A 20513-nucleotide genomic window follows, 5' to 3' on the forward strand; every position below is an offset into this window, starting at 1 on the left:
GCAGCGGGCTTTGTCCTGGGAGGAACAGGTCCAGCACCCCCACCCCACCCCCCAGCACATTCAAGACACTGCCGCTTCTCCATGAATAAGACATGAGATGGTCAGAGCCCTCGATGTAGCATTGTTATCATCTGACTTGATAATAGAAAAATTAAAATTTAAAGTGATCTAAAGTGACAAGTGACAGGAATGTTCCTAGAAACCGGAGATTGGGTGGCGGAGCAGGTCCCAGGACAGATGGTAGCAGACAAAAAAGCCCCTGGAGTGGGTGGGTTTTAATGTTTCAGAGTCCTTAGTCGGGGACAAAAGGTCCCTTGATTCCAGGGCCGGGGGGCTTTGGAGGAGATCCCCAATCTTCAGTGCCCTGGGTCCCAGGCCTAGGCCGAGTCACACACCATGGTTTGGTTTCTGGGTGCAGGCTCCGTGGCCCTGGGGTGGCTCCTTCCTGCTGGGGTCCAGAGCTGACCCCTTGGACCGGAGGCCCCCTTCTCACTGAGAGCCCCCTTCACCCCCGCATCAGCCTCGGGGAACAGACGCTCCTCCGCCTGGCCCTTGGCAGTTGCAGGCCCGTGGGAAGCGGGGGGCCCTGACCTGCCCCAGCAGCGCCCCTGCCCTGAAGGCTTGGATGTTCCCATTCCTAACCAGAGGGCCCTGGGGATTCTTAATCCAAGCCCCCCACCCTGCCTCCCCTGGGTCCTGCAGGCGAGGCCTGGCTCCCAGGGCAGCGGAGCAGGCATGGGTGTATCTCGCTCAAAGATGAATCCATGATAAGGGTCCGGGTGAGGCAGGACTGGGGGCTGGAGGGGGCGTGTTGGGTGGAAAGGAGAGAGTGCTTTGGCCTGTAGGTCTGCACCGGCCTCTTAGAAGGGCATGGGAGCCGAGCTGGGACAGAGAGGAGGCAGGCAGGACTTTCTGATGCATTTTAGTCTGTGTTTTCCCCCCAGGGGCCTCTAGGAAAATCCGGCTGGATGAGTCCTCACACCCCCGCTCCCTCCCCTGACTGGCTGTCCCCAAGCTCAGGGTGACCTGGCTGGGTTGGCCACCCACCCCCCGCCATGTCCCTACAGTCCTGTGCCTCCCCTTCCTTCCTTCTGGGTGTCCTAGATCTTCCCCTGAGCCGCTGGGCCACGACCTCCGGGTCACTGGGGCAGAACGCCAGCGCCCAGGGGACAGGGCCACATAACACACTTATTTTAATTAGAAGAGTTATGTAACAACCTAAGTTGGCAGAATACAGGGCAAAAAAAAAAAAAAAAAATCACTGATGGTGGCCTCCCTGCACGGGCCCTCTCTCCTCTGTGTGTTCCCTTCTCGTCTTGTTTGTTTTCATTTCAGGGTCGACACCTGCCTTCCAGGGTTGCCTGTTGCCCTTCACTTGGCAGTTCTTGGTGGTCTTTACAGAGTGTCCTGAGGGGCGGAGGCTGTTTCTCTTCACTGTTTATGGTGCACAGGATGCAGAGATGGGGCCCTGTCCTGCCCCCTAGGGGATGACCCTCCAGATGGGAGGCCTGGTTTGGAGCCAGCCAGCACCCTGTGGGGCATGCAGGTGGACAGACACAGGTACATCAAGTTTAAAGATAAACACGTGACAAGGGTCCAAGTGAGGCAGGAGGGAGTCTGGAGAAGAGCTCTTGGGTGCAGAGGGAGAGAGTGCTTTTGACTGTAGGTTCTGCAATGGCCTCTTGGAAGGGCCTGGGAGCTAAGGTGGGACAGAGAGGAGGCAGACAGAACCCCACCCCCTCACCCCCATCTCCATGTCTCCAGCAGCAGCATTGAGATGGTGTCCTAACCCCGCCATCCTCCCTGGTGAGGATCAGTCTGCAATTACCTTGTCTGTTTGCCTGTGATTGGTCGATGGTCTGTCTCTTCTGCTCCGGGGAGGATGCCCAAGGGACGGGACTTTGTTGGCCTACTGGCCACATGGAAGAGATGCCTTAAAGTACTTCCTGGACAGATAGGACAGTTAGGGGTGGTAGGCTGACATCTGTGCAATGGAAGAATCCAGAAGGGTGGTCTTTGCAGGGGGATCAGAGCCCAGAGGGGGTCTGGGGGTCTCTTCCCTAGTCAGCTGTCTTTTGAGAAGAAAAATGAGACAATTGTACAAAAACAAGGCAGTGTGGGGAGGGGAGAGAATTCCTACCTATCCTCCCAGTGCAGAGGCAACATTTTGGGGTACATGCTACCCTGGGATGCCCCGGACAGATCCCAAATCCTACAGACGTGATTTCATATGTGGGATAATTCCTCAACTACTTTCAGGGAGCCTGTGTGTGTGTGTGTGTGTGTGTGTTTTCATTAGCGATGTTTTGTTCTCTATACAGTTCACCTAGCAGCACTGTATTGACAAGGAACCTGTCCTTCCTGGACACCCTGCTACTCATCCTGGGGCTGGGGTGGTGGTGGGGGTGGGGTGGGGGCTTTGCTCAGGCCCCAAGCTGTGTGTCACGGCAGTCTGGGTGAAGCACAGTGGCAGAAAGAATGGACATGGCCCCCACCCCTACTTCATATCACTTAAGAAACTCAAGACAAAGCTGTCAGACAAGCCACAGAGGAAGAACACAGATTACAGCTACGTCATCATCACTGCTGGTACTTACATTAACTGTATCATTATTTGTTGGGATGAATGTGAATTCTGAAGTCGGAACTGACCTGGATTTAAGCTCCTGATCATCCTCTTTGCAGCCAGGTGACCTTGGATAAGTTAGCTCCCTTATGTATGTCAGGGACAGTCCCTCCCTCTGAGAATTGGAGGAGAAAGTGAAACCCCAAAAAAGTGTCTATGACAAGCCCTTGTGCACACGGTGTGCTAAGCACATGTTGGCTGCCTTTCTGCCCTTCTTTTGTGTTTGGTAAAATAGGAGGAAATCAACTGAAAAACTATTAATTAGTTTTTCTATTTAACTATCAATTATTTCTCCTGAAATAATCAGGAGAGTTGTTGGAAAGCTGATATATATTCATATTAGCCATGACCACTCATTAACATATAATTTTGAAAGATCCCATTCTTGTGCTGAAAATGTTATGTCAGTGGTTACACAACCATATACCTTTGTCAAAACCCACTGAAACATATACTTAAAATGGGTGAATTTTATAGTATGTGAATTATACCTTAAAGAGCTTAACTTAAAAAAAAAGACCCCATTTTTAATGCCAACAAAGCATATGAAAATAGCCAGGTCTAGCAGCAGCAGATGAAGAAAAAAGTGACATTTAAATATTCCAGTTTTGTTTCCTTGCTACAAGAAGTTATACACATTAGTTCATCATTCAACAGGCATTTATTGAGTGCCTGCTCTATGCTGAGCTTTGTTTAAGGCTCTGAGGACCCACCTGAAAAGTAATGACAAACCTCTCGTCTCAAGCGGTCCACATTTCTTGGGGGGACCTAAAGTAAATGTGATGAGTGAATAAACTGTACCACCTGTCAGGTGCTATGTGCCCCAGGAAGGCTTTGAGCAGGGTGGTGGGGAGAGGAAGCAAGTTGCTGGAAGGTCTTATAATTTTAGGCAAGTCGGTGATGGGAGACCTCATTAAGAAGGTGATATGTGTTCTGTAAAGCAATTATCCTTCGATTTAAAAATAAATTAATTTTAAAAAACGAGAAGGTGATAGACCGCTGTCCAGGAGAGTAGTTCAGGCCCAGCCAGTACAAGACCCCTGGGGGAGTGGAGCTTCCAGGCGTGGCGGACAGGGAGCAATTCGGGGCAGCCTCGGAAATCTGAATGAGTGAGGACATAAACCCTTGTCACCGAGCAGGGCAGCCCCCTTAGTGACTGTCACACAGTGCATATTTCATGAAAGTTTACCATAATGAGGCTATATCTTTTATATACTGTGTTGTAAAGCAGCATAATAGTTTATTGAAAAATGTTAGTCTGTTTATTAAAATCCTTTGTGGCCTGACTTTGCAGGCTTTGTTACTGTTTCATTCTTCTAAGGGCCCAACAGTTTGTTAAACCAATGCCCTGCTGTTCAGTGCTTTCTCCTTCTAGATGGCGACACCAAGAAGTGTGGGGGAAGCCGGACAGCGGGGGTGACGTCCGCCCTAAATGGCCGAATGGGAAGGGGGCGGAGCTGAACCACAGCTGAAGGCCGGTGCCGCATGTGTCCAGACTTGCTGGACCCTCTGGGTTTATTCTGTGTCTCCATTGCTTTACGTGCCACATTGCTGCTGCTGCGAAGTTTGCGTCCCAGTCTGTAGACTCTAGTAAAGTGGCCTTGCCCACTGCAGCTACCTGGCTGGCACCCGAGTGCCCGGCCGCACAATACCCCTCCCACCTGGGCATGGCTCCCTCCACTCCTCCTGGTCGGTCTCCAAGCCCCAACCCCCTGCCAGCCCTCCCTTCTGGAAGCTTCCCTTCCTCTCTGCTCACATCTCCCTCCTGCATGTTGAGGGTCTCCCTAGCAGACGAGCAGCTCCCAGGGCAGTGCCCAGGGCCAAGGTTATTCACCAAAATGCATGACCCAGACCTGCCTGCCTCTCTCCCCTCTTCCACTCCACCCAGGTGCTAGGTTTGGTACCGAGACACAAAAGTGGTTCTTAGGAAGTTCTCTTCTGAAGAACTGTTAGCCCAGGGTGGAAAGTAAACACATGAACACACAGGAACATTGAGAATCATTTTCGGGGGCACAAGCGGCCAAGGGGCCTTGGAAGGCACCAGGGGAGAGGGCATCGGAGCGGGTGCAAAGGAGGGTGAGCTGCCTGAGCAGAAGGTATGGGGCTGCGCTGGCCTCTTCCCTTCAGACTAAAGGCCTTTGTTGAGCAAGGCGGTCATTTCCAGGCCTGTGCCCTCCTGTGGGCCGGGTTTTGGGGGGACAGGATGACCCTGGCCCTGTGGAATAACTGGTTTGGATTTAGGCCAAAGAAGCATCTTGAGGCTGCATTCAGCTATCTGGTTTCTCTGGCATATTCCAGCACCGGGACTCAACAGCTACAGAATGGAGGAAGGGATATTCTCAGTGTTTGGAAGTTTGGGAAGGGGCTACCTCGAACGGGAGCATGGGGCTCATTTGCTTGAGGAGTTAACACTTCCAAGGGGATCACAGAGATGTGGTTGCAGCTGTCAGTTTTATATCTTGTCTACACCCCCCTCCCCACAAAGAAGGTGCCTGCCGTGTGGTCCGGGATGTGGGGCCTGGGGGAGCCTGCTGTCCTCTGGGTATCTGTTGTGGAGAAGCATGTCCTTCAAAGTGTCTTTGCTCTGAGTACACATGTGAAAGACTCATTGTGAAAAGGGCAAAAATGAGCAAAAGAAGAAAGCAACGCAGGCCTACGGTTCAGAGATTATCACAGCTAACACTTGGGGCCATGTCTTCTGGTCAGTATTTATTTACAGAGAGGTGAAGAGATGTTGCGGTATGTTGTCATCGATGTCATTTAGTATCATTTCAGCCCATGTATCCATGTCATTAAAAAGTGTCTGTAAACGTTTAATGCAAAATCACAGGGTTTTGAACTTGGCAATGGTTCTTCCCAGCCTTCTCGTTCCATGGAAGGAGGCCCTTGTGTCCCTGACCTCTCCTGGGGACATCAGAGCAGCGTGGGCGTTGGGACTGGATGTGACCCTGTGAGCTGCCCCCTAGCCCCGAGCCCCAGCTCCCTGGGTCTCTCTGCCTTCATCTGCCAGATGTACATTCATGTCTCTGGCGCACGGGTCTGCGATTGTCCGCCCGAGCAAATGATTCCAGAGACGGGTCTTGACGTCACCGCTGCCGCCCCGGAACCCTGTTTCCCTCTTTCTGTTTATAAAACATCCTTCACTGTGTTTCTCAGAAAAATTGTGCAGATGATAGACGTGTTACTTGTGGTAGTTAATTTTGTAAAGATTTGATATTATTCTTATTTATGTTTATTTTTTGGCTGTGCGGCGTGTGGGATCTTAGTTCTCCAACCAAGGATCGAACCCGTGTCCCCTGTACTGGAAGCATGGAGTCTTAACCTCTGGGCCGCCAGGGAAGTCTGGGAGTTAATTTGAGGGGGGAGGTGTTGATGGTGCTGGGAGACAGGTATGAGGGTGGCCTTACATGAGGGCACACACCCCAGCTTTTTGATGGGCTGGGCTATCGGAGGACAGCTGTGGGCCCAGCTGTTCAAGCCGGGCGCAGCTGGGCCTCTGGGAACAGGAGCAGAATATTGGGGGTTAGATGGCCTCACTGGCAGTCAGATGACCGACCCCCAGAGGCCTTGAGTGACGGGGTGGCGCTTGCTGACCAAGTCTGCCCACCGCTTTACATGATGTATATCAGATTGGCCGAGGGTACAAAACCGGACTACTGTCAAATTCCAGAAGCGCTGGTAGGTTGAAAGGAGGAGGGGATGTAAGATGAATTTAACAGGGTAAAAGGTAAGCTTTGCACTTCGGTTGAGCACAGATTCATTCACTCATGAATGTTCAGGTTTGAGGAAAAAAATGGACAGATGTGGGAGGCTTCTGTGCACACGCAATCCTGGCTCCTCCTGGTCGGTCTCCGCAGGCAGCGCAGCAGCCCCCGAGCTGGCATCTGCAGCAGGCCCGGCTGGGGGTCTTCTGGGCAGAGCTCCCTGGGGACCAGGGGGCCCTCTTGTAAGGGAAGGTGAGATTCCTGCACCGGGCCCACCTGCAGGTCCAGACAGGCATTGTCCTCGCAGCACAAATGCCTCATCCCTGAAGAGGTGTTGGCCAAGCCAGCTGTGCACCTGTGGGTTGTGTTGTCTTTTAACCACAGTAAATTGACAATTTTCAGAAGTCCAGCTCTCAGACAGCAAGTGCATGAGGCTGGAGTGGTCTGGGGATACAAGGCTCCTGTGCCCTGGAGATGGTGAGGGGGTAGTGGGCAGGCCGCCAGAGGCCGGCCAGCCTTCTCAGGGGGCCACAGAGCGTGCAGCGGTGCTGCTGTGGGCTGGGCGGGCATGGATGTGTGTTTGTTGTTTGTGTCTTTAAGACGACTGGCTTTCTCCCCCCAGGCCTGGACACAAGCCTGTGGGCCCCTGGCAAAGACCTCCCTGTCATGCTCCTCTTAGGCCCCGTTTCACTTGGGAGCTGCGGGTGCTGACCGCAGCTGCCCACTGACCTGTGATGTGTCAGTTGCCCCTGCCTGGATGAGGGAGTGTCTTAGAAGTCCTCGGAAAAGCTGCTCCCTAGTCCACAACCCCCTGCATTTCCTGTCTCTGCCTGGCTGGCTCTTATTCATCTTTCGGTCTCCATTTAGATGTCACCTCCTCCAAGAAGCCTTCCTGGATCCTTAGATAGGACTGAAAGCCTCATCACGGCCCCCTCGAATCCTGCACTCACTATCCTCATGGCACCTGTCACTTGCCTCATAATCTGATGCACCTGAGTGAACTCCTTGAAAGCAAGAATTATACATATTCCCTGTTGCATCGTGACACCTGGGACAGTGCCTGGCACATAGCAGGTGTTTGGTTAAATGTGTTTTGAATGAGTGAAAGGATGCACGGATGAGACTTCCATTTCATCTCCGAGACCACCCTTTCCCACGGGAAGGGTCAGGTGTGGGAACCACTGGTGTTTTGGTTGGCCTGGGTCACTGGGACAGAGGCAGCCCTCATGGGGCTTATGCTACCCCGAGAGCGGGGCTTCCTGAATCCTTGCCCACTGCCTCTGAGTGGGGTGAATGTAAAGCGTGGGTGTGGTCTCCACGGCAGGCCAGCGGCAAAGATTGCCCATCCTCCTATTCCTGCCTGCCCACAGCAGGCCTGGGACCCGAGTACTTCTTGTAGCCCCTCCAGATCTCAGAGAAGCCTGGGGAAGGGGGCTTCTTTATGTGAGACCCTACAGCAGTGAGGGCCTCCCTGGTGGCTCGGACGATAAAGCGTCTGTTTGCCATGCAGGAGACCTGGGTTTGATCCCTGGATTGGCAGCCCACTCCATTATTCTTGCCTAGAAAATCCCATGGACGGAGGAGCCTGGTGGGCTACAGTCCATGGGGTCTCAAAGAGTCACACACAACTGAGCGACTTCCCTTTCTTTCATAGCAGTGGGGGCAGGGTGGCTCTGTGCCCTGCAAGACCTTCCACCCAGCATTTGGGGGTGAGAGCGTGGTTCCATGAGCTCCGCACTCTTCTGGCCCCTAGACGCTGAAACCAGTGGAGAAGTGGACCCCAGTGACAAGCCGCAGGGGACTGCGTTTACATCAGGGTCTTGTCCTGGTGGACAGCTTGGACTGCATGACTGCTTGTTGTGGGGTGACCTGTGCTGTGGGGTGTTTAGGAGCATCCTTGCCTTTACCCCTCAGGTGCCAGTAGATGACCCCCCCCACCCCCAGTTATAATGACCAGGAATGTCTCCAGACACACACACACACACACACACACACACACCATTTTTCCTGGTAGTTCTGGATTTGCAAGCTCGTTCTACGGCCAGAATCAGCGCCCTGCTACTTGAAAAAGCGAAAGTGAAAGGCGTTCCGTTGTGTCTGACTCTTTGCGACCCCACAGTCCATGGAATTCTCGGCCTCACTCTTTTTTTTTCTAATATAAATTTGCTTATTTTAATTGGAGGCTAATTACTTTACAATATTGTATCGGTTTTGCAGTTGTAGGCAGATGGCTGAGCCACTGCTGACCTCTGCCGTTGGGGCAGAGTGTGGGGAAGGACCAGGTTAGAATGTCGTTTCTCCAGGCATGTCAGATAAGCCCTCTCTCCCCCGCAAGGAGAGAGGTGAGCAGTGTCATTTTTTTAAAGATATGTATTTATTTGACTGTACCAGGTCTTAGTTTCAGCATGCGGGACCCAGTTCCCTGACCAGGAATCGAACCCGAGCCCCCTGCTTTGGGAGTGTGGCATCTTAGTCACCAGACCACCAGGGAAGGCCCAGAAGTGTAATTCTTGCAGAAGACCCCGGTGTAAGGACAGGGACCGAGGGACAGAGCTGACAGGCTCCTATCACATGGGACCAGTCTACAAGAGGCAGCTTTCAGCTGGCCTTAGTGATGGCCCTCTCATGTGGTCACTGCTTCACCCCTACACTTCTGTGGGACTCCATCCCCTCCCCAGCCCCTCCCCCATGGTAAGACACCAAGTAGCAGTCCCAACAGAGTGTTTTTAGACTGAGCCAGGGGGAGTGGGAAGCTTCCCTGAGGAAGGGACCCTGGGGACCGAGGAAATAGCAGTGCTGGGTCTGGCCTTGGCAGTCAGAATCCTCAGACTTCTCCGCCGTGAGCTGAGCCAAGGCTGGGATGGAAGCTACAAACACGGGCACGAGAGGCAGGCAGAGCCCCACTAGTGAGCTCCGCCTAGCACCCGTGCGTGGCAGTTGCTCTGCAAATGTTCTTTCTTGTCGTCCTTCCAGGAGCCCCCCACCTTGAGCACCTGGGGCCCCCAGGGGCCACAGACTTGACCCCGGCTACTCGGGTCTGTGAGGCAGCCAAGCTGCTGTGGTCGATCGGAGCGGGGCACTCAGGGACTCCAGCACTTTCTCAGCTCCAAGGTGTCAGAAATGCAGTGCCCTGGGCTGAACCCCAGAGGATGTCTGGGGGCAGGGCCTAGGCATCTGCATTTGAGTGAGCAGGCCAGCTCCAGGCTTGTGTCCTGACAGGTGGGAGGTGGGCCCTGGAAGGGAGGTCTTGGGAGACCGTGGGTGGGAGGCATCTCGTTGCCACCGAGTCCTCCAGTGTGGATGCTCTGCCAGGAGCCCCAAGCCTCCCGGGCCGGGCCGGAGGTGTTGTGATCTCCCCACGAGACACTGGGCTGGTTTCAGTTGTGGACGTGGAATGGAGAGTCGTGTGGGCAGCTCCCAGCAAGAGCCATCTACACCGGGGTGGTGGCGGAACTCTGCATCACTTGGCTGAGCCGTGTCGCTAATAGGATTCGCAGAGCATTTCGGCTGCCGCAGCAACCCAGAAGCTGATCATTTGCGGAGGAATGAATAATTTATTTGTGTTTTCAGATGACTTATCCCTTCATCACGAATACGACGGCTCAGCTGTGCGCGCTCTGTTGGCTGCAGAATAAGAGGCTTCGCGGGAGGACTTGCCTTAATCCTCCACGGCCGCCCGTTTGCAGGCTGCTTTGCAGGCTGCGTTTCAGGGATGCCCAGATTCTCTCTGGTGCTTTCCTTTCTTTGTGGGAAAGTTATACTTTTCCTCCTGGCCACCTGCTTCAGGAAGCACAGCCTGGGCACCAGCTGGCCTGGTGGTGGTTTCAGGGTGGACCAGCAGCTAAGGTGTTAACACCAAGATGCAGTCGAGTTCTGACAGGGGGAGGGGGAGGTTTCTAGTTTCTGTGTGTGACCAGCTGAAAGCTACACACGATTGCAGTCACCCTTAAGAATCCCCGAGTTTTACGCTTGCTAGTTCCCACGTTGCCCCTCCCCACTTCCCCAGTGACCTTCCTGACTCCAGCCTCAGTTCTGCTACTCTTTCTGCCCAGGCTGCCACAACCATCTTCCTCCTAGTCCCTTGCCCGAGAGCCCTCTGCGGCTCCCTATTGCCACAAGCCACCTGGCCCCAGCATTCAAGGTCCTCCGTGGTCTGGCTGTGTCATTCGCTGCAGCCTCATCTAGAATCTCCTCTCCCTCTGAGCGGCCTGCTTGCTGACTCACTCATTAGACACCAACTGAGAGTCGGTGTGCCTCCAGGCCCCGTGCATAGGAGACGTGGGAGCAGAATGTGTCCCTCCCAGAGCTCAGTCTAGAAGGGCCAGGAGCCCCAGCAGGTGGCTTCCAGGCAGCCTCATGGACCCGCAGGAGCCCCAGGAAGGAGGGGAGGCCGCATGGGAAAGTCTCTGAATTTTTCCATGTCCTCAGTCTACCGCTCTTGGTGGGATTGAGGCTCCGAGGGCACCTGCACTGGGGCCTGATTACCCAGGTCCTCAAATGGAAAGTGCTGGGGCCTTGGGACCACCAGGGCTTCAGAGAGGCGAGGGGTGAGTATCTGGAGCCTGGACCTGAGGAGACTGGTCTGCGGGGAGCCTGGCTGGGAGCCCCTCAGCCCACCCTTCCTGCCTCTACAAAGACCCCACCCCAGGGCCCACCCTCTGCCCTGCTTTGCACATCTTGCTTAATTACACTTAAATAATTAGTGCCACTCTTGCTCCTTTATTGCTCCTGGAGGGCAGGGTTTAGTCTCTGGCAGGTCCTGTGGCCTGCAGGGCTGGTCGGCTCCGCTGGCATAGAACTCACTGTCTGACTGTGTGACCTTGGGAAAGTGGCTTACCCTCTCTGAGCCTATCTGTTGGTGGCCGATGATCCTGAGATGGGGGCAGGGTGTGAGTGCACCCAGTGATCCTGAGGTGGAGCCTTAAACGCTAGGAGTTTAAGGAGCTCCATGTGAATGTGTTACCTCCTGTGGTCCCTGCACCCCCCCCCCCCCGCCCCGGGAATTCATGGGATGGGAGCAGCCCCGAAGGATGGACCACTTGCCCGGGGCCGCATGGTGACATGTCAGAGTTTCCGACACTCTTGGGACCATTCCCATGAGAAGAGGGTGCCTGGTCCCCAGCCTCCACTTTGGGTGCTCTAGTACCTGCTGTCCAGAGGAGGCAGGTGCCGTAAGGGCTCCCCACCCCCCGGCCCCGGCTAAGACTGGCTGCGACAGTGGGCCTGTCTGTGGGCAGAACGTGCCCCACATAGAAATGGCTGCATAGGCTCTGGATTCCTCCCCACTCCCCGCCTCCCTGGACCAGCCGGTGTTTCCCCCGTGGCCGCCTCATTGTTCTCTGTTGGCAAAGCTTTGCTTTTTCTTCCTCCCTCCGGAACAGGAGGCGCCTCAGACGCCGCCGGGAAGAACTCCAGGCAGGGATTTTATGGCCCCCGGTCCCTTTGGCATCAGGAGCTGGTGGGGGGCGGGGGGGAGTGGATCTGTGGCCTGAGCTCCGGAGGGTCCAAGAATTCATTAGTGGGCAATGAGCCATTTTATTTTCATTCCTGCCCACGGAGAATCAGGAGTGAACAAGCTTGGATTTTATGTCAGAAGGAAAAGCAGCGCCTTTAGAAGTGACCTGCTACCTCTACCCCCGCCCCTACCACTGCGGGGTCCTAAGGAGGTACCCCCTTTTTGCCACCCTCACTTCCAGGGACTCTTACCATCCTTTCCCCAGTACCCAGTATTTTTGTAGCACTCTCTGGTTGTCAGAGTTCTACAACAATTGTGCTTAAAATAGAAAGGTGAACTCCTTGCTCTGTCCTCTGAGCCCCTGCTCCCCCAACCCCCCACTGCTCCCGACTTCTGCCTGTTGGCCATGCTTCGGCCACACTCACTTTCTTGCTGCTCCTTGACGATGCCAAGCGTGCTCTACCCCAGGGCCTTTGCATTTGCTGCCCCTTCTGCCGAGAGCCCTCACCATAAGTCTGTCCTTTCCTTTTCACATGTGTCCCTGACTCTGAGCATCCAAGCAAGAGTTATCGCCCCAACCCCAACCCACCCTGGCGTGCTCAGTTGCTCAGTCGTGTCCAACTCTTTGTGACCCTGTGAACTGTAGCTTGTCAGGCTCCTCTGTCCGTGGGATTTCCCAGGTAGCAGGTACCGGAGTGGGTTCCCGTTTCCTTCTCCAGGAGACCTTCCACAGCTGGGGATTGAACCTGCGTCTCCTGCACTGGCCAGCGGATTCTTGACCACTGAGCCACCCTCAGTCTTCATCAGACCGCTTCATTTTATGCTTTCCCTAGCAGTTGGTGACCTGCTTACTTTCTCCGTTGCTGTCTTATTACTGGAAAGGAAACCTTTTGGAGCTTCATCTGTGTTGTGTGTCGTGGAGGTTTTTTCCGATTGTCCTGTGGTCCTCCAGGTACCAGCACACTACAGGTTGTCATCCATCGATAGCAGGTAGACGTGAGGACGGTTTCCTCTAGGGGCTTTTATAAGTTGTGCAGCTGTGAGCCTTCTTGCTTGTGTAACTGGTGGACCTATGTCCATCTTTCTGTCGGGAGTAAATCAAGGAGCTGAATTTCTGGGCCATGGAGTTTGTGTAGTCATCTTTAGTAAATATGTCGTTTTTTCACAATGGTTGGAGATCGTAGGTTCCTTTTGTTTTGTGACCCCAGCTCAGGTGTCCCGGTGATGGGAGGGGACACGGGAGCTACCATAAGATGTCATGAGCGCTCCCTGGAAGCCGGGAATGCAGCAGGCGCCCAGGGACACAGATGACCAGAGGGCTGGTGAAGGTGCTGGCCCTGGCCACGCAGGGCTCAGGGTTTAGCTCACTGCTGCCTTGGGGCCCTCTCCAGCTCTGCCCTCTTTCGTGGAGCGTTCCGGCTGTGTGGTCTGACCTGCAAGTTTCGGCTTCCGTGGTATGTTCCATGGCTTTCCCATCCCTGGGGACATCTGCAGGATACACAGCCCCTTCAGCTCAGTTTTGTTTTATTTAATATTTATTATTTGGCTGTATCAGGCCCTAATCGTGGCACGTGGACCTCTGTTGCATCATGCACGTCTCTCTAGTTGTGGCACTCAGGCTTGGTTGCCCTGCGGCATGTGGGATCTTGGTTCCTTGATCAGAGATTGAACCCCTGTCACTTGCATTGCAAGCTGGATTCTTAGCCCCTGACCAGCAGGGAAATCCCTCTAACTCAGTTATTGAATTGAGCAGTGGAGAAAAATGCCTTTGTGTTGTGCCAAATGTGTGAAAGTATTCGGCAAGCTACTACCCCGATTACCTGGGGACTGTGGTGGAATTAATCATTCTAAAACCACAGTCACCTCAGAAATAGTCATAATCTAAAACCCATCCGTCTCTGACTCCAGACCCATTGTATTTTTCTCCCTCAGGGACTTTGCTTCCTAATTAAGTTGGATTTCAGGACATATTAAAATAATTTGTCATCTCTTGAGCACACATTCGCCCCTGGTGTAAGCAGGCAGATCAGAGTCAGCCCAGGAGACCTGGGTCTGGGCGAGAGGAGGTGTTGAGCCCTGGCAGGAGGAAGCTCGTGTAAGTGCCTTTCAAGGACTGGCCAGCAAGGATGCTGGGCACTGAGCCCTCCGGGCCTGGCCCCTAGAGGAGTAACTAGCCCCAGAAATGGCCCTAGAACCCTGGTTTGTTAGCTGCTGGTTCGCAGTCAGCGCGCTGGGGTGGCAGACTGGGTTGTTTCAGGGATTGAACTCCTTCAGCCCCGACCTGGACCCAGCGTGCATCCAGAGGGACTCCCCCTCCTCAGCCGCCCCCCAGTGCACCAGATCACCTCCTGGAACACAAGCGATCCCTGGAGCTTGGTTTGACTGCCCATCCCCGACATCCAGCACATGACATCTGAGGGTACCCGGTTGGGCCGTGGGTTCCTCGAAAGTCGGGCCGGTGCCCCCTGCACCTAATGCACTCTGCAGGCACTCAGCAAGTGTGTGGGGTGCATGCTGGGGGCAGGGTGGGGAGCGTGTCTCCAAGGCAGTTTTGTAGCTCAGCTGAGATCTGAGGCTGCCAGTTCTCACGGTCAGCCACGGTGACGAGCTCTGAGAGCTGTGTCCCTCGGCTGCAGAGCTGGGAGGCCCCGTGCTTTGCCCCCCTGTTTCTGTGAACCTGCTCTTTGCCCTTGTGTCTTCTGGGGTAGAGAAGTACAAGAACGCTGGCCTAGACTCTGGTTTGTTTGTTTTTTAACAACTTTACTAAGATACAATCCACATACCGCACAATTCACCCATATAAAGTATACAATGCGGTGGCTTTTAGTACATTACCAAATACATGTACAGCTGCCACTGCAGTCAATTTTAGAATGTTCCATCACCCCCAAAAGAATGTGCTGTCACCCAGAAAGAATGTTCCGTCACCCAAAAAGAATGTTCCATCATCCCAAAAGGAGACCCCATACTCTTTATTTATTTTTGTTGATTTAATTTATTCATCTCATATTTTTCTTTTAGCGAACATCAGATAATATGAACAAAGTTATATTGCTCACTATAATTAAATTCTTTTTTTGCTTTATATAAGTTATACACATACTAAAGTGGGTAAAATTCACTAAAGTAAATTAGAATTATTCCAGAACTTTGACCTGTACTTCTCTACGTTAGGACAAAAGAAAGCTTGTCAAGTTTCCCTGGGATCAGTGTCATGCAGCAAACTGATTGACTATATGCTGCTTTTAAGTTAACATTTCCCATTTTTTAAAGACTAATATAAGGTGACAGTCAAAATAATTTTTATCTCAAGTTTGGTGAAAGAACAGAAGCTGGCCATACACATCCTGTTCATATCCATATAGGCCATTTAAAAAATAAGAAATAATAAAAATAAAACTATACCTATAGTCAAGAAAATTCTACTCATCCTGCTAAGAAAAAACAGCTACCAATAACTTATTTTAGAATACTTTAAATACAGATGGAATTTATAATAACTAAATATCATTGTATCTTGTTTTATTGATTCTTAATGCTTCTCTTAATTTTAAAGTAACAGATTACTTCAAAATAAAGCCACACTGCTTAGTATTTTACAATTTTATTCTTTTATAAATTTAAGACGCCTCAAAAAGTCCAGATCCAGGATCACAAAACAAGCAACCTTCAGAATGTATTTTGCTTGGTAGGCGGAATGGTTCTTAATCTTTGGAAGTATAACACCTTCATGCAGTACTTATTTGCTTGAGATGACCACAACCATTCCACACACTATCACCTTCTGAACTGAGATGTGATACTGATACCCTGTTCTTAATATTCTAAAACACAGCTGTTGTTGTTTAGTTGCTCAGTCGTGTCCGCCAACTCTTTGAGACCCCATGGACTGTAGTCCACCAGGCTGCTCTGTCTATGGGATTCTCTAGGCAAAAATACTGGAGTGGGTTGTCATTTCCTCCTCCACCCCAAACCTTTTCAGTTCAGTTCAGCCGCTCAGTCATGTCTGACTCTTTGCAACCCCATGAACCGCAGCACACCAGGCCTCCCTGTCCATCACCAACTCCCGGAGTTTACTCAAACTCATGTCCATTGAGTTGGTGATGCCATCCAGCCATCTCATTCTCTGTCGCCCCCCTCTCCTCCTGCCTTCAATCTTTCCCAACATCAGGGTCTTTTCAAATGAGTCAGCTCTTCGCATCAGGTGGCCAAAATATTGGAGTTTCAGCTTCAACATCAGTCCTTCCAATGAACACCCAGGACTGATTTCCTTTAGGATGGAGTGGTTGGATCTCCTTGCAGTCCAAGGGACTCTCAAGAGTCTTCTCCAACACCACAGTTCAAAAGCGTCAACTCTTCTGTGCTTAGCTTTCTTTATAGTCCAACTCTCACATCCATACATGACTACTGGAAAAGCCATAGCCTTAACTAGACAGACCTTTGTTGACAAAGTAATGTCTTTGCTTTTTAATATGCTGTCTAGGTTGGTCATAACTTTCCTTTCGAGGAGCAAGCGTCTTTTAATTTCACGGCTGCAGTCACCATCTGCAGTGATTTTGGAGCCCAAAAAATAAAGTCAGCTGCTGTTTCCACTGTTTCCCTATCTATTTGCCATGAAGTGATGGGACCAGATGCTATGATCTTAGCTTTCTGAATGTTGAACTTTAAGCCAACTTTTTACTCTCCTCTTTCACTTTCATCAAGAGGCTCTTTAGTTCTTCTTCACTTTCTGCCGTAAGGGTGGTGTCATCTGCATATCTGAGGTTATTGATATTTCTCCCGGCAATTTTGATTCCAGCTTGTGCTTCCTCCAGCCCACTATTTCTCATGATGTACTCTGTATATAAGTTAAATAAGCGGGGTGACAATATACAGCCTTGACGTACTCCTTTTCCTATTTGGAACCAGTCTGTTGTTCCATGTCCAGTTCTAACTGTTGCTTCCTGACCTGCATACAGGCTTCTCAAGAGGCAGGTCAGGTGGTCTGGTATTCCCATCTCTTTCAGAATTTTCCACAGTTTATTGTGATCCACAGTCAAAGGGTTTGGCATAGTCAATAAAGCAAAAATAGATGTTTTTCTGGAACTCTCTTGCTTTTTCGATGATCCAACGAATGTTGGCAATTTGATCTCTGGTTCCTCTGCCTTTTCTAAAACCAGCTTGAACATCAGGGAGTTCACGGTTCACGTATTGTTGAAGCCTGGCTTGGAGAATTTTCAGCATTACTTTACTAGCATGTGAGATGAGTGCAACTGTGCGGTAGTTTGAGCATTCTTTAGCATTGCCTTTCTTTGGAATTGGAATGAAAACTGACCTTTTCCAGTCCTGTGGCCACTGCTGAGATTTCCAAATTTGCTGGCATATTGAGTGCAGCACTTTCATAGCATCATCTTTCAGGATTTGAAATAGCTCAACTGGAATTCCATCATCTCCACTAGCTTTGTTCGTAGTGATACATATTCCAGGATGTCTGGCTCTAGGTGAGTGATCACACCATTATGATTATCTGGGTCGTGAAGATCTTTTTTGTATATATAGGTTATACACATACTAAAGTGGGTACAATTTTGGCTACCACCTTTAGCTACCATGTCTCATTCCCCTCTCCACCTTTCCCCAGCCCTAAGAAATCGTTAATTTACTTTCTGTCTCTATAGATTTCCTATTCTGGTCATTTTCTATAACAGAATCATACAACATTTGTCCTTTTGTGCTAGTTTCACTTAGCATAATGTTTTCAAGTTTCATCCATATTGTAGCACATGTCAGTACTTCTTTTTATGGCTAAATGATATTACACTGTATGAAAATACCACATTTTGTTTATCCATTCATATAGTAATGAACGTTTGGGTTGTTTAATAATGCTGCTATGAACAAGTTTTTTTATGGATGTTTGTTTTCATTTCTCTTGGGTGTATTCCTCGGAGTGGAGTTTCTGGGTTATATGATAACCAGTGTGTTCACTCATTTGAGAAACTGCTAGACTGCCTTCCAAAGTGGCTGCACCATCTACATCACCAACAGCAGTGGGATCCAATTTCTCCAAATCCTCACCAACACTTGCATTGATCTGACGTTTTCTTTTCCAAAAATTTTAGTGGGAGTGAAATGATATCTCATTGTGCTTTGGGTTTGCATTTCTCTAATAACTAACGATGTTGAGCATCTTTTCTTTCATTAAAAAAAAAATTTATTTGATTCTGGCTGGGTTGGGTCTTTGTTGCTGCACACGCTTGTCCCTAGTTCCAGCGAGTGGGGGCTCCTCTCTGGTCGTGGTGCTCAGGCTTCTCGCTGCGGTGGCTTCTCTTGTCGTGAGGTTCAGGCACCAGGGCTCGCGGGCTTCAGTAGATGGGCTCCTGGGCTCTAGAGCACAGGCTCAGTAGTTGGGAGGCACAGGTTTAGTTGCACCACAGCCTGTGGAGTCTTCCTGGATCAGGAGTCGAACTCATGTCTCCTACATTGCAAGGCAGATTCTCAATCACTGGACCACCAGGGAAGCCCCTGTAGTAAGTTTTTAAATTGAGAGCTGTGAGTTCTACTTTTTTTTTTTCCAGAACTGTTTCAGCTGTTCTATGTCCTTTGAAGTTCCATATGAATTTTAGAATCAGCCAAATACAAAGTAGTAAGCTGGCATTCTGAGGGGGAACCTGGAGGTTAGTGTGGGGGGTATTATCATCTTAACAGTGTTAAGTCTTCTGATCTATGAACATGGGATATTTTCCCACTTATTTAGATCTTCTTTCATTTTTTTCAACAATGTTTATAGTGTTCAGAATACATTTTGCATTTTTTGTTAAGTTTATTTTATAAACTTTAAAATAATTTTTGATGCTATTGCTTTTAGAACTGTTTTCATAATGAAATTTGTTAATTTCATTTTTGGATTTTTAATTGCCTGTATATAGAAATACACTTAATTTCTGTATGTTGATCATGTACCCAGCAACCTTCCTTAAGTTATGTCATTAGTTCTATTACATTTTTTTAGTGGATTCTGTAGGATTTTCTATATAAAAGATCATGTCATCTGCAAATAGAGATAGTTTTACTTCTTTTCTAATTCAGATACCTTGTATTTTTTTCTTGCCTAGTTGCCCTGGTTAGAACCTCTAGTGTAATGTTGAATTGAAGTGACAGGAGTGGGCATCCTTTTCTCATTCCTAATCTAAGGAGGAAAGCATCTGGCATTTTTACCATTACGTGTGATGTTGGCTGTGATTTTTTCACAAATATCCTCTGTCAGACTGAGGAAGTTTCCTTCTGTTCTTAGTTTGAGTGTTTTTTTATCATGGAAGGATGTTGGATTTTGTCAAGTGCTTTTTCTGCATCTGTTGAGATTAACATGTGACTTTTGCTTTTTATTTTACTGTATGGTATACTGCATTAATTGTTTTCAGATGGTAAACTATCCTTGCATTCCTGAGATAAATCCCATTTGGTATGATGTATAACTTTTTTTATTCTTTATGTTATTGGATTTGCTATGCTGGGTTTGTTGTTGTTTTTTGAGGGCTTGTTTGTTTTTCTTTTCATCCTTGTCCATTAGGGACATTGGTCTGTAGCTTTCTTCTCTTGTGGAGACTTTGTCTGGTTTCGCTATCAAGGTAGTACCAGCCTCATAGAACCAGTTGGGAAGTGTTCCTGCCTCCTCTGCTTTTTGGAAGAGTTTGTGAAGAACTGTTATTAATTCTTTAAATGTTTACAGAACTCAGCCGTGAAACCATCTGGGCCTGGTGGGGACTTTGCTTCGTGAGTAGTTTTTTGATTACTAATTCAGGCTCTTGCCTCGTTATACGTATGCAGACGTGCTTCTTCTTGAGTCAGTTTCAGTAGTTTGTGTCTTTCACGTTGGCTTCGATTCTTACGAGAGTGTTTTCAAGGCTTCTCTGCTCTTTTAGTCATTGTTGACATTTATTGCATCTCCCTATGAGCAAGTATTTTGTATGTGTGTGCATTTGCTCACGGAATCTTTTAAGAGGTTGATGAACCAGGTAGGATTATCATCATCTCCATTTTACATCCTGGGAGACTGAGGCAGAGAGAAGGTAGATAATGGGTCACACAACTAGGAAATAGTAGAGCTAGGATTTGAGCCCAAGCAGCCCAGCTACGGAGCCCTCTCTGCTCTCCCAGGGCCTCGCTCTGTGCTAGGAGCTGGGAATACCAAAATGAGTCAAAGCTGGTCACAGCCTAAGTCATCCCCCCACCCCGCTCAGAGACCCCAGACCTAGGAGAAGGAGGTGCCTTGGACATAAAGTGAACCAAAGGCTGGGAGGTCAGGATGGGCCCCGGGAGAAAGGGACCCAGGTGAAGCAGGCCTTGAAGGAGGGTCCAATGCAGGGTGTGTGTGTGCGTGAGTCAGGAGTGTGCTCCCTCCCCAGGGCTTTCATCTTCCACCTCTCCTCTCTCCCAAGTGCTCAGAGAAAGGAAAGAGCGTCATAGCCTTTGGATGCTGATGCCCCGCCTGGCAGGAGTTTGGAGCACTAGGCTCGAGCCCAGGAGGTCTGCTTGAATCACCCAGGCATCCACAGTTTGTTCTCCTAGAGAGGAAATGGCATGACCATTTGTAAGACAATTGAGAGACAGAAATCAGGAGCAACCAGACATAACTCAACATAATTATTTCTGCATAATGACTTCTGCTCCTTGATTCCGTCTCCAGCGATGACTGTCATCTGTATCTGTCACAGGAAAGCTGGTGGCCGGGGAGCCCCTGTGGCTTAGC

General features: G+C 50.2%; 1 protein-coding gene across 6 annotated transcripts in view; it reads left to right on the forward strand.

Moving 5' to 3' along the window:
• Window positions 1-20513, forward strand: part of HPCAL1 (hippocalcin like 1) — a 118209-nt gene that overhangs the window by 65519 nt on the left and 32177 nt on the right. Inside the window, exon 1 of one of the 6 annotated variants that reach the window (XM_069580195.1) lies at window positions 1041-2589. The exons of the other annotated variants lie outside the window; for them this stretch is intronic. The gene's annotated coding sequence lies outside the window, so the exon portion shown is untranslated. Of the gene's footprint in view, window positions 1-1040; window positions 2590-20513 lie in introns of those variants that run through there. 6 annotated transcript variants of the gene reach the window in all.

This window comes from Ovis canadensis, chromosome 3, assembly GCF_042477335.2.
Source record: "Ovis canadensis isolate MfBH-ARS-UI-01 breed Bighorn chromosome 3, ARS-UI_OviCan_v2, whole genome shotgun sequence".
Classification (NCBI taxonomy): domain Eukaryota; kingdom Metazoa; phylum Chordata; class Mammalia; order Artiodactyla; family Bovidae; genus Ovis; species Ovis canadensis.